This window comes from Cinclus cinclus, chromosome 4, assembly GCF_963662255.1.
Source record: "Cinclus cinclus chromosome 4, bCinCin1.1, whole genome shotgun sequence".
NCBI classification, from domain to species: domain Eukaryota; kingdom Metazoa; phylum Chordata; class Aves; order Passeriformes; family Cinclidae; genus Cinclus; species Cinclus cinclus.
Genome location: NC_085049.1, coordinates 68040739 through 68051965, shown reverse-complemented (window position 1 = coordinate 68051965; position 11227 = coordinate 68040739). Strand labels below are relative to the sequence as shown.

The window sequence follows — 11227 nt, the reverse complement described above, 5'->3', positions numbered from 1 at the left end:
CCTTTATCAGCCTAGACTGGTATGTTACAGCAGAAGCAGACGTGTCCTCCCACTGGAATGGCTTTGTGCAAAGGGGTGATGGCAGGAGTGGCAATCACAATCATCTCAGGATTATTTTATTTTCCTTCTTTTTCTCCCCTCTGTGGCTGTTGCCTTAAACAGCAAAGTTTTATTTGCCAAGCTTGCTGGGGAAAATGCTCTCATGTTTGATTAGCAAGGGGACACAAGGCTGGATGAGAGGAATGGGCCACAACCCATTGAGGCCAAATCTCTTCCTAAATTTTGGATTTCCTAGATTTTATCATCTAGCACCAAAAAGAACATTTAATATATTGCAGTGAGACTAAACCAAACCAGGACACTCCTGACACTTGGGGAACTCAGATTTTCCAATGCTAAGTGGGGCTGGATTTGGATGTGAGACAAAAACAGAGCAGTCAATTAAAGGAAGTCTTGTTAATTTTTGCTTCTCTTTAATTGCTTTCTGCCTACACTATGGGCAGATGTCCAGGGCACCCAGACATTCAGCATGGAATAGTCAGTTTGACAGTCAAAAGTTATGTGCATAAACCTTAACTATCACTGAAATTCTCTCTGCAGATCAAGGAGAGAGACATTCAGCTGCTCCACCAACAATCAATTCCAGGCTGTGAAACCGGAAACTGGCAGCTGAAAAATAAAATTGTTTCCTCTCCCATTTTAAACAGTAAAAGTGAATTTTAAGAGAACAACTCCTGTTAATTTGCAACTCTCGAGAGACAAAGAACAATTCTTTTCAGTCACTTACTCCATCACACTGGAGATAAGCTCAGTGAATTGCTTAGCACTAAACTGAAAAGTTTGTTGAAAAGCTTATTGCAGAAAGTACTCAGGTCCTCAGTTATCTGATGTATCTTAAAGGAATTTTAAATGCTCTTTTGCATTTGTCAGTTTAACAGAAATTTCCTCGACAAGCAAAGAGCGTTTTGCACCTATGAACCTTAAATTAGTTTTATTCATCATGATCAAGGACAACTCTGGAGATGCATAAATTAGAAATCAAAATAGAGAGGTCTCAGGCTATAAAATTCACCCAACAAATATGTCTAGAGTGTGCCAGCCTGGTTAGAAAACACAGCTGAAAGGCAAGAGTGGGCTATAAATCAAGTTTTACAATGAGAATCAGCCCTGCTTAAGGGATATAGCTATGAATTGTAAATGGAAAACATTATAAAAATCAAATAATTCAAATTATTACTTTCTCCTTCTGCATTTTAAGTAATGATTAAAATTCATAATTTAAGCCACATCAATTTAAATCAAAGCACCCTGCCATAAAATGAGGTTTTGAACCCTTTGTGAGGCTTTAATGAGAAAAAAAAGATCATTCTCCTGCTGAATACAGTTAATGGGGATTTATTGGTGCCATTCACGGGCAGGAACTGTCTTAGAAGCCCACAAAATCACATGGACTGAGAGCCTTGAGGGCTTTTTTTAGCCATCTGGGAAAATTGCAAGGAAACAAAATTATTGTCTATAATAGGGTGTTGCATTAATCTCCAAACTTTCTTTTTCCGCAGTTTTCCACGTACTGCAGAGGACAGGAAAATTTATTCTTTATCTCAAAGAGATCAGCATCTCTCCTTGGCTTTTTGGCATGGGAATGACCCTGAGGCTCGGGGAAAGTGGAGATGATGGAGAGATTAACTCCTGCATGCTTGAAATTCAGGCTCAAGGCTGTGAATTTTGCTCTCTGGCTTCACAGCTGACATGATGCCTGTCCCATTTTCCTTTTATTTCGTTGTCTCTCAGTAGGATCAGGATTTCTGTGAGCCCCAGAGCTGCTGGTTCATCCCATTTGCAGCACAGGTATTGCAGCTTTTCATTTCCACAATGCTGTGATTTGGTGTAAATTTATGTGCCCATAGAATGAGGCAGTGGAGACCACAAACATTTCTTAGCATTGTGTCAAACCAAATCAGGGTGCTGTTCCATCTGAAAATGAGACCAATATTAGAAGGGAAAAGCCAACAAAAAGAAAATAAAACAGGAGGAGGCAGTTTTCTGCCTTTACTGAGTGTTGCTACTTTCTCCACTTTGCCAAGAGAAACCCACGGGAACAAATTCTTATTTGTTTATTTGGGTTTTTTTGTTCCTTCAGGCTCCAAAACCGAACCAGGTTGCCAGCAGAGAGTGATGGCTGTAAAAAATACATGATGAGAGTACTGATTTGGAGCTCTGCAATCACAACCTGCTTTGAGGCTGCTCCTTATTAACTGACTCAGTACATGGCAGAAAACTTTCTTCCCTTACCTGTGCTTTAAATATTTCTTCTGTTGCTTGATAAATTAGAAATGCCCAATGAGAAAAACTTTATTGCTTATTTAATATGGATATTGATATTGATATTGATATTGATATTGATATTGATATTGATGCAGAGACAGAGACAGATAGATATAGATATAGATATAGATATAGATATAGATATAGATATAGATATAGATATAGATATAGATATAGATATAGATAGATATAGATGATATAGATATATTTTGAGAACCTTGGTTACTTCATGTTGTTCCAGTATAACCACTGCTAACTAGATCCATACTGTCACAGAGCATCTCTTTAACTACTCTGCTTTTTCTCACAGTCAGGGCTCACAGTATTTTGATAAGCAGCACATAACAGTCACCCAGAGAGCTCTCCACTTTCCACAGCCTGCAGCAGTGTCATTTAAACTTTTCTCTTTTTTTTTTCCCCCATTTGCCTACATGGTGGAATGTCTTATCTTGCTCTCCTGCCTTTAGACTCCAGGGAGCAAGTAGAAAAAACAGTGGTCTTTGCTATTTGGTTTCTAAGAAGGACTTTCTCAGAGTTTCTTCAAGCCTTTCAAGTCCCCTTTGTCCAAGTTAGAAATTGGGTATTTTTCTCTTTGTCATCTCTCTGTATCCAGCAGAAGCCATTTAGAATAAATGTCTAACAAGGCTGTCTCTTCATTTCTTTACAATAGATCTAATAGATATTTAAGTATTAGAGCCTAATTTCTAAGCCAATTTCTACCTCCTCCTCCTCCAGTTAAATTTGCCAAAATCAATTAAGACTGAGAGAGAAAATTTCAGTTTTTGCCATCAATAACTGAAGCCTTATTCTTCCACTGCAAAACGACCTTCCTTCCCCTTTCACCACCCTCATCAGCCATGTAGCCTAAGACAAAGATCCCTGCACACAGACCCTGTGAAATGGAGAAAAAGACACTGGATTAATCCAATTTTTTATTCAGGATTATAAGGATATGAACCAGACCTCTAAGAAACATCTAAAACGGGACTGACTCAGAAAGAAAAAAAATAAATTACCTTTTCATTTTTGAAGGAGCTTTTAATGCAGATCCCATCTCTACCTATTTCTAAAGATCTGTCCTGCACCTGACAACAAGCACAGATTCGATTTTTAAACCCAAGGCCATATTCTTCCAATTTGCCTGTTCATTTTGCAGCCTTTAGGGTGCACTCCTGACCCACCAGAAAGAAGTTGGTGCAAATCCCCAGACTATTTTTTTTCTTTTTTTTTTTTTTTGCATTTTTGAGTGCGTATAGGCAGTGTTACACAATTAAAATAAGTGTTTCCAGGGGCAGGTCCTGGATGTTTTTGGTGCAACATCAGACCATACTGGGGAGCATTTATGGAAACTAGCATCTCTAGTGGACAAATAATCCCAAAACACATCTGAATTGCCTTCAGAAGACCCAGCTGGATTCAAGGATAACTCAGCTTCAACCTTAAACACCTTAGTTGAATATCTGAACCTACACGGCCTTGCCTTGGGTCCCTCAGTGGGAGGAAAAAGCAGAAGAGCCACTCTGTGACTTCCAATTTTCCCTTCCTCCCCAAGTCCAGTCATGCCAGTTTGTCCAAACTGGAACCCATCTGCTTCCTGCTGCCACCCAGCCCCAAGACACAGAACCTTGGATGTTATTCACAAGTGGAGCCTTGCTGAAAGCCAAATCTCAGCCTGACCTTCCCTCTGCTGTGATGCACAGATGTGCATCTAAAAGTAGATATTCCAGCAGCGGTGAAATTCCCGCTGCCCAAAATAAAGGTTCACCCCCATTCCTTCCCCCTCCCATTCTCTGCTTGCCCAAAATAAAGGTTCACCCCCATTTTTCCCCCCCTGTTCTCTGCTTGCCCAAAATAAAGGTTCACCCCCATTCCTTACCCCCCTGTTCTCTGCTTGCCCAAAATAAAGGTTCACCCCCATTCCTTCCCCCTCCCGCTCTCTGCTGGGTGCTGAGACACCACACTGGGTTGATTTTAATAAGTTGTTTGAATTCTCCTTGTGACCTTGCAATGCTTTGTCACCAAACTGTCACCGGTGTGCACGGAGAGCGCCTGGCCCATGGCCAAGGGAGTTGTGAGCAGCATGTTATTTACGGGGCAGAAAAGGTGCCTGCAACACACAGAGCTGCAGGGACACAAAGATTTGCTAAGCAGCCACATCTGGTTATGAGAAAACTTCCATCAGCAAGACCTGGGACCCAACAGACAGATGAGTAATGGAGGATTTTGGTGCATTTGGAGTTTCAGCAGCTTTGCTTCACCCCTTGAAGGAGAGAGGGATTTTCTTCTCTTTAGGGTGTCCTGGCATTTTCTGGTTCCCAATGGATTTCAGCAATATTCAGTGGCAAAGGCTGGCTCTAAGACACACAGCACCTCAAATCAAGTGCATATGAGCATGTAGCCCTCAAAAAGTCACCCCAAATAAGCCACCACAGAGCTCTGCACCTTCCCAAAGGCATGAAAGTTCCTGTTGGTATTTTCCTAGATTTTTCACTATTTCCAGCATTATTTGCAATTCAAAGCCAGCAGATAACTTGAAACAGGTTTAGTCATGTTTGGAGGAACCTCAGGTTTATTGTGATGGTGGGGAGGCCCTGGCACAGGGTGCCCAGAGAAACTGTGGCTGCCCCTGGATCCCTGGAAGTGTCCAAGGCCAGGCTGGACAGGGCTTGGAGCACCCTGGGATAGTGAGAGGTGTCCCTGCCCATGGAATCATGGAATCATTAGTAGGAAAAACACCTCTAGAAGGGTTAAGCCAGGCCATTAAGCTATCATGCCAGGTCCAGCACTAAACCATGTCCCTAAGTACCATATCTACACTTCTGCACATTTCTCGATGCTATTTGCACCACAGCACCTCCAGATGAGAGAATCCCCTCCGTCCCTGACACTCACTGCACAGTCTGGCCACCAAACACTTGAAAAATAGAGAAGGGAATCCACCACAGCCAATTCTTTAACTTCACCTCTTCAGTTTATAGCTGAAGAAAAATCTTTTATGATTCTTGTTACTGTAACAGGGAGGATTATCTCTTTCTCCCCATCTCTGTTTACGTTCCCAGACAGGGCTTTCTAGCATAAAAATTGGCATGTTTTTGGATATCCCCAGTGGTTGAGCACCTCTGGAGCTGTGATATGGGCAGAGAACATCGCTCCTGCCTGTTTGCACTGGGTCTGTGTATTCATCAAGGATCCCCAGAGCAAAACACTGAAAGGCTTCAGCCCAGCACTACAACAAATATATAATTAGAGCACTTAAAACCCAATGAAGCTCAGACAAACTGTCCCCAAACCTCCCAAATAACGAAGCACTGAAGGAAGCATTCTCACTGTGGAGTGTGGGATACCATCCCACCAGGCAGTTCAGGGAATAAAAATGAGGATTTTTTTTCTTATTATTAAGTCCCAGTGTCAAACAGAGAGGTTTTTGGAGGAGATGGGTGGCACATCCCCAGAGGAGCTGCAAGACACCCATGGAGAATCAGGGTGGCCTCACAAACTGCAAGTGGAAGACCTTATGGATTTGTTTGGCAGTTCCAAGCCTAAAGGAACTGCTCTCTACAACGTGAAATATTTGGCAAAGCCCAGGGGGTGGCAGTGAACAGAGTACAGGTAACTGGAGAGCAACGAATGTCACATGAGTGCGTGCATTGCGTAGAGAGTGGGGGAAAAACAAAACAAAACAAAACAAAACAAAAAGAAGCAAGGTTTGCTCATGATCTCTCTGTGAAGGAAAGGGCAGGCATTGCAAGAATTCAGAAACAACATCCTTAGGTGGAGATGGGCCAGTTGTGGAAGGAGCTGAGCACGTAAACAGGCTCTGGAGCAGGAAGCTGGCAGGAGTGAGTGAAAGCTCTGGGGAGAGCTGGTGAGATCTCACATGCCTGCACATGGGGAATAGACCCGACCGGGCCACCCAGATTCCTGCAGGGCTCAAACCCCGTCGTGCACACCTGAGGGTGGCTCTTGGCCATGCAGGAGTGGTGTTAGGCTGGGAGCTAAGCTGGAGGTCAGGTGCACACCTGGCCTCACAACCTGCACGTTTCTAAGTGTCACTCCCCATCAGCTCAGCAGCGGGGAGGGAGGAATTCCTGCACAGCCACGGGTGGGTTTGCTACAGGCATCATCCTGCCTGGACCACCCGGAGATGGATGAAGCTGCTGAAGGCTCCTGAGCTTGGGGTTTGAGCCCCTGTAGCACAGAGCAGCTCGGGCAGATGTCACAGCAGGACCTCGCCCCTCCACAGAGCATCACCCTACAAGGATAAATCCCCACTCAGCCTGTCCTCCCTGGCTCTGCAGAGCTTCAGGGGGCTCTGGGTGCTGTGCTGGGTCCTTAAGGACACGGCAAAGGGGCCACCCAGAGCAGCATCACAGATAAAGGGGCAAAATTTTGAGTACCTAAACCCCTACAACTCCTCTCTGCTGTCACAGAGAGACAAAACCCCCAGGATAATGGGGCACAGCACAGCCAGAGGGATCCTCACTGGCTGTAAATTACCTCCCTCAGCCCCCCAAAAAACACCCCAGAACTCATGCTGGTGGGTTTAGACCTTTCAGAAGTGCAGATAGGGAGAGAATATACATGGTTTATAGGGAAAATAATAACCAAAGTGCTTCCCCAGCCTCCCTGAGAGCAGATATTTCCAGCTGCTCTCCCATCACCCTCGGAGCAACTCCCTGGAATTAAATCAGTATATTGCATGGTTCCAGTTCCTTTCATCCAGGAATCTTCAAGTGATTTACAAACAGTCCTTTAATTAATCCTCCCAAAACAGCCCCCGGGTTAGTGTCACTGTGTCCCCACGGGGAATTGAAGGCTTTGCACTTCTAAGATGGCAAAAAGGTCTCAAAAAGTCTTACCAAAATTCTTCCAAGACAAAATATCTTATATGAGACTCTCTGGTTTGATGCCGATTCTAAAACCCAGTGGTTAAACATTTATTTTTTTTCTCCTCCTGGGGACATGGCCCCAATTGCCTCATCCTGCCTGTGTCAGGATTAGTATTCAATGGATAAAATGTTTGTTTTTTTCTTTTTTTTTTTTTTTTAATGCACATCTTTGACAGCTTGTCAACAAACACAAACTCCCAGTACCACGGAACTCTCAGTACCAGGGAGGTAGCCTGGGAATTCAGCTTTGGGAATGAAAAGCAGTGTTTTGGCAATAAAGATTTCAAACCCATCAATCTGTGGTTAGCTTTAAGCCTGGTGCTTGATCTCTGGTACAAGCCCTTCCTGCCCTTTTTCTGCTCCCAGGACAGGTTTGAGCTATGGCTCTTTTGAATCCTGTGGGAATAAAAGGTATTTTTTGTCTTTTCCTGATGCAATTTTTTTGCTATTGTACCGCCTGTGGGAATACAAGATGAAATTTGAAGAAAGAATAAATAAAGTGAAATATCCCATGAAGGTGCTGCAACTGGTAGCTCTGAGCCCCTCCCTGGCTGGTGGAATTTAAAGGTATTTTTTGCCTAATGCTATATTTGCTGCGACTCTTGTACACACTGGCTGTGCACTGTCTGAGACTGATTTTCTTCTCTTTTAAGCAAGGATATAAAGGGGAATCTCTGCAGAATCAGGGGATTGGGATGTACAAGCCTGGAAGTCAGTATTTCTAAGGAAATCACTGTACCCCAGAGAGCTGCTTTTAAAAAACTTCAGCAACCTTGTGGTGGTTCTGCTTTGCCCCACACACAGAAGTTGTCACCTTCCAAAAACAAACTCTGAACTCCCTAACTCTCATTTCACATCCAATTTAAATGCAGCAAGTCATGCAGGCTCCATCCCAATCACTATTTCCTAAGATACACAAAATATTACAAGTTCACTTACAAACCCAACTTCTTCCTATTTGAGGAAGGGGGGGGGGGGGGGGGGAAAGATGAATTTTAGGCTTTGAGGAACACAGATGATCACAGCAGATACCAGTTTTGGAGTTAAGCACTGCTGGGACTCTGAGCCCAAACACTTAGCAAATAGGCATGCTAGTCTTGGCCCCAAAGGAAGAAAATCCTGGTTCCAGTTCCCAGGGAGCAACATAAAAGCATCTCTAAGCATCTTATTTCAGAATCCAAGAGCAGCAACGAATGGCAGAAAACACTGTTTTGAACGATTTAATAAATTAATTTTTGAGAAAGATATAATAGGATCACCTCAGAGTGTTACAGAAACAGGTCCCTAAAACGTTCTCCCACTAAGAGCTCATTTTGTCCCAATCCCAGCATATTTATCACCTCATTTTGGAAAACAGAACAAAACCTTCTGAGAAGGCAAAATCAGCTAAACTCAGCTAAATTCTGGCCAGCACATGAAAAATTGTATTAACAGCTTCTACTTTATGCCAGTATTAATGATGATCAGGGCTTCCTGATTTTAAATGGAAAGAGAAATCTCTTTTAAAGCCCATGTTGGCATCAAGGACACATGGCAGTTTGCACCTGCTCACCCACCAAACCTCCTGAGTCCCAAGAGGAACGGGGAAAAAAAAAAGAGCAGGCAAAGATTTCAGCCAGACCTGTGGGAATTCACCCGAGTTAAATCCCCAGGGCCCTGCCTCCACTTGTGCTTTTACCTCTCGAGTATCCCCCAGCTTTTGTTACCTTGAATAAAAGCATATTCAGCTCTGCAGAGGCTCTTCTGGGAGCCTCGTTTTATCTTATTTTATTTTATTTTAATTTTGTGCCTCCCTCTCCTTTCCTGATTACAAGAAATGCCCCACTCCTCCCTACCTCTCTTCACTCTGGAAAGCATGAGTGCATTTCCTTTCCCTGCTACTTTTCCATGTGGTTACCTCTCCAGCAAAACACGCCACCAGAGAACCACAACTCCCTCTCCATCACGCTGAACCCCAACACTGCCGCAGGATCTCAGGAGCTGTTTCTACTCCCAAACCTCCCCAGCACGACACATCCCCAAGAGTCTCCAGCTTAACCTTTTCCCAACTCCACCATCAACTTCTACCAGGGAATTGCTGTCTGCAGCAGCATTCCCCACTCTTCTCCCGCACCATCTCCTCCTCACGTTCCGTGGGTGCAGCACCTGGACCACTTCAAGGACGGCCCCACCACGCCGAACCCGAAGTACCCCGTCGCTCGATGGGACCCCAAAAGCGGGGTGTGAATCCCGGCGCTCCGCACATCGCTCTCCCAAGAGCCCGAGCCGCCCGGCGGGGTTTGGGGCGCGGGATGCGGGAGGGAAGAGCCGGAGGGTCGGGCTCATCCCTCCGCAGAATGAAGCAGCACTGCGGCTCCCGCGCCCCAAGTTGCAGCGCCGCGGAGGGCTGGATGTGCCCGGGGTTCCGACAGAGCCGCGATAGAGCCGCGATAAAGCCTCGACAGAGCCGCGATAAGGCCGCGTTCCGGCGGCGCACGGGCGCCCGGCGTCCCCCAGCCGCTTTTCCGCCGTGCTCGCCAATAGTAACGGGGAGAGCGGAGTGCGGCGAGGAGGCGAGGGATGCTTGAAGCGGGGAAGGAGGCGCGGAGAGCGGAGGGGCGGCACTCACCGAGCAGCAGCAGCGGCAGCAGCAGCCCCGCAGCCCGCATGGTGCCTCGGCGCGGCTCCCGGCGCTCTCTCCCGGCGGGGCCGGCGGGCGATGCCCTCCCTTCCCCGGACACGGCCCCGGCCGCCGGCCCCCCCTTCCCCCGCCGCCCGGGGAGGCGTAGAACGGCCCCGGACCGCCCCCGCCTCCGCCCCCGGCGCGGGGGGAGAGAGCCGTGGGATGGGGATGGGGATGGGGATGGGGGATGGGAATTGGGGATTGGGGATGGGAATTGGGGATTGGGGATTGGGGATTGGGGATTGGGGATTGGGGATTGGGGATTGGGGATTGGGGATTGGGCTGGGGAATAGAGATGGATGGGGATTTGGATTGGGGATTTGGATTGGGGATTGGGGATTGGGGATGGGGATTGGGGATTGGGGATGGGAATTCGGGATTGGGGATTGGGGATGGGGATGGGGATTGGGGATTGGGGATTGGGGATTTGGGATGGGAATTGGGGATTGGGGATTGGGGATGGGAATTCGGGATTGGGGATTGGGGATGGGGATGGGGATGGGGATTGGGGATTGGGGATTGGGGATTGGGGATGGGAATTGGGGATTGGGGATTGGGGATGGGGATGGGGATGGGGATGGGGATGGGGATGGGGATGGGGATTGGGGATGGGAATTGGGGATTGGGGATTGGGGATGGGAATTGGGGATTGGGGATTGGGGATGGGGATGGGGATGGGGATGGGGATTGGGGATGGGAATTGGGGATTGGGGATGATTATGGGGATTGGGGATTGGGGGTTGGGGATTGGGGATTGGGGATTGGGGATTGGGGATTGGGGATGGAGATGGATGGGGATTGGGGATGGGGGATGGGGATGGGGTGGGGATGGGGGATTGGGATTTGGAATAGAGATGGATGGGGATTGGGGATGGGGAATAGAGATGGATGGGGATGGGGGATGGGGATGGGGGATTGGGATTTGGAATAGAGATGGATGGGGATTGGGGATTGGGGATGGGGATGGGGGATAGAGATGCATGGGGATGGGGAATAGAGATGGATGGGGATGGGGAATAGAGATGGATGGGGATTAGGGATTGGGGATTGGGGATTGGGGATTGGGGATGGGGCTGGGGATGGGGAATAGAGATGGATGGGGATTTGGATTGGGGATTGGGGATTGGGGATAGAGATGGATAGGGATGGGGATGGGGATGGGGATGGGGATGGGGATGGGGATGGGGGATGGGGATTTGGAATAGGGATGGATGGGGATTGGGGGTTGGGCATGGGGAATAGAGATGGATGGGGATGGGGATTGGGATTGGGGATAGGGCTGGGGATGGAGATTGGCAATGATTGGGGATGAATGAGAATGGAGCAGGCATCAAGGAGCAGGAGATGCACC

The 11227-nt window shown here is 47.0% G+C and overlaps 1 protein-coding gene across 1 annotated transcript in view; it reads right to left on the bottom strand.

The window, feature by feature from the left end:
- PODXL (podocalyxin like) overlaps positions 1 to 9855 on the bottom strand; it is a 44846-nt gene extending 34991 nt beyond the window's left edge. Inside the window, exon 1 of the mRNA XM_062492433.1 lies at positions 9823 to 9855. The gene's annotated coding sequence lies outside the window, so the exon portion shown is untranslated. The remainder of the gene's footprint in view (positions 1 to 9822) is intronic.
- Positions 9856 to 11227: the final 1372 nt, after the last annotated feature.